We start from the raw sequence: 3,037 nt of genomic DNA, 5'->3' as shown, positions 1-3,037 counted from the left end.
CGCTTCCTGCTCACGGCTGATTTGACGCCCTGGGTGAGGCCAACACCAGCTGAGCGCCCACTCTCCAGCTGCGGGGGAGCAGGCCTGTCTTTGGCTTTGATCTGGAGGAAGTGGTCCCCGCTCCCACACAGTGTGGCATCCTCGACTTCTCGACCCACTCAGAGGAAGAAGGTTCACACTCATCCAGTCAAACATGACAACGTCCAGCACTCTTGACTGAGAATATTTTGAATCAACTGGACTTACCTGAAACTGACTAGAGTTAATTTCTACCACTGGAGGGAGTGGGGGGCTTAAGATATTATCTAAATGCAACCAGGCAGGGGGTGGGTATAGCTCAGTGGTAAAGCACATGCTTGGCAGGCATGAGGTCCTGGGTTCAATCCCCAGTACCTCCATTAAATAAAAATAAAAATAAATTCAATCACAGAAAAAAGTAAACTTCCATTTTCACACACTGGAGCTTTGGTCTGAGGAATTCATACCTACTTCATTCAGTCAGATGAGTAACATCTCGCCTGTGCACGTGAATACCCCCATTTAACCATCATAACCACCCCGGACTACATCAGTCGCCCACGAGCCTGACTCAAAAGTCAGGAAGCTAAGGGTCAAAAAAGTTAAGAGACTTTGTCACACCGGTGATTGGAGGAGCCAATATTCAGTCTTGGGTCTTAGGTTCATCTCAAGCCCTGAATCCTTTCGAAACATTACCCTGCGATTTGTTCTCAGGATGCTCGGGCCAGGTGGCTGCTAAATCAGACTTTCTAGATCGTTTGTTCGGGGTTCTGTGCTTAGCATGGTGTCGTTTTCCTCTTCTATTAGAACCCAAGAGTCTGTGCGCATGCCTGAAGTGCTGCATGCCTCCTCCAGACCCGAAACTGAAAGTTAACGCACTCTGTAGAACTACCCCATTTTGAGTCACAGTCCTGTGCCACCAAGGAAACAGAATTCGTCAGACACAAAGAACGAGGCGTTCTTGGCCTACTCGCCACCCCCCCCCCCGCCACCAAGCTCCTTTCTTTCCCTTGCGCCGCCTGCGTGGGAGGGGAGGTGCGGAGAGAAGGGCACTGGCCAGGTAATCTCGCCTCCTGCGCTTCGTCCTCACGGCACCTGGAGACGTCGTGGATCCACACGCCTTTACCTCCTTTTAGCCGAGCAGAGCGCTCAGGGGGCAGGAAACGTTTAAGAGCAGAACTGTAATAGTTGTGAGTAAGAGACATATCTGGTTTCCATTAAGGAGATTAACTTCTCTGTTGGGGTTGTTGTTACAGGACTAGGTCAGGGGGCTGCGTGGGGCCGTCTGGTGTCCCTTTCCTGACTGGGTGGGCATTGTCCCCCCTGACTCCCCAGCCCCGCTCCCTCTCTGAAGCAAGAGGTCTCTTCTTCCAAACCTGCCTTCCTCCCATGGAGTCAGAGAGATCAGAGGCCCGGCTTTAAGTAGTGACACAATAGAGTAATAATGGTGGATTTTTACTTTCAGGACATTGGAAGGTGGAGAAGGGAGCATTGTGCTGTGTATTTTACAGCTGTTCAGTGAGGCTGTTCCCATGTTGAATTGTGGAGTAATTATATTTTATGACAAAAATAACATCTTTGTTTCCAACAAAACATGTTTATCTGTTGCTTATATCAACCCGACACTAGCATAGAGTTTCACACAGGGTCATCATTTAGTAAACATTTGATGAATAGAAGAATGAAAACTCTAAAGGCTTAGAAACAAATGTCAACCCCTGTAGTCCAACAAATTGGATTTACAGGAGACTAAGAGGGTGCAGTGGGGAACGTCAAGGAAAAATGGTTGGCAACTTGTTACAACTCTTGTTTTCTGAGTGGCCTGCCTTCCTTCCCTCCTTCCCTCTTTCCCTCCTTCCCTCCCTCCTTCTGTCCCTCCCTCCCTGCCTCTCTCCTTCCTTCTTTCCTTCTTTCCTTCCCTTTCATTACAGCAATTTTCAAGCACACAAGTAAAGAGAATCATCTATTGCACACCCATGCACCTGTCACCCAGCTTTAGTAACTGTTCAATTTTCTGCTTCATTATTCTCAACTCCCCCCTTTCTTCACACTTTTTCTTTGGGAGTATTTTAAATCAAAACCAAGACATTCCACCCACGATTATTCCACCCACAATTATTTTAGTAAATATTTCAAACAGAAGATGACTTTTAAAAATCTACAGCTGCATTCACACCCACCCCCACCCCCAAATTAACGATCAGTGTGTAATACCATCTAATAGTTAACTTGTCTTTGATCTCTTCTAGGCTTCCTGTAAGTTTTTTTTTAAATGTTAATTTGTGACTTAAGACTAATGCTTTCCTACTTTTTACAGTAACCTCTAACATCTTTCCCTTTAAACCCCAACTGAGTACTTATAATTGTCAAATGAATCATTTATGTCTCTATTAACCACTCAAGGAAGGAGCGCTTAAAATGCATTCACTGTTGTGAAAGTCTGGAGCTACCATGGTGAATAAGATAGATGATGTCCTTGGCCTCAGGGAACTTACTGTTCCACAGGGGAGATGGCCAGCTTGGATGTCCCTTGGACACATCACACTCGGTGTGATAAAAATCAATCTCATCCTAAAAGGCCAGCTCTAAGTGTCTGAAGTCTGGCAGAGACCTCACCTCACCTCTTCACGCCTCCTGACCCCACTGACTTTTTTCCTTCATCCTGTCAGTTCCAAACTTGGCTATTTTTCTTTGGAAAATTTTCTGTATTCATCCTTTTTTTTTTTTTTTTCTCCAGGAAGACATCTTTCTGTGATGAAGGAAGACAATTGAACTGCGTTAGAATTTACAAAGGTCCTGCCTTCCATGTTGGGGCAAACTGGGAGGGAGTTCACAGAGCTCCAGCGCTCTGGAGTCCAGTATTGTGCTGGGAGCGGCTTCATATGAAGTGGGTCCAAGGTTTCGATGTCAGGATGGAGATAACAGGAACACGGGGGAAGGAGCCTGAAAAACAGCACCACGTATGCCATACAACAAGTGTGGCAAGTAGGGAATGGGCAAGAAGGAAGTAAAGCTGTGA

At 46.3% G+C, this 3,037-nt stretch overlaps 1 non-coding gene across 1 annotated transcript; it reads left to right on the top strand.

The window, feature by feature from the left end:
* Positions 1-326: 326 nt before the first annotated feature.
* Positions 327-398, top strand: TRNAA-GGC. The gene has a single exon. It is a non-coding gene; the product is annotated as a tRNA-Ala (tRNA).
* Positions 399-3,037: the final 2,639 nt, after the last annotated feature.

Source organism: Camelus ferus, chromosome 25 (genome assembly GCF_009834535.1).
Source record: "Camelus ferus isolate YT-003-E chromosome 25, BCGSAC_Cfer_1.0, whole genome shotgun sequence".
NCBI lineage: Eukaryota > Metazoa > Chordata > Mammalia > Artiodactyla > Camelidae > Camelus > Camelus ferus.
Note: the sequence above shows the minus strand (reverse complement) of the source record. Positions and strands in the feature narration are given on the sequence as shown.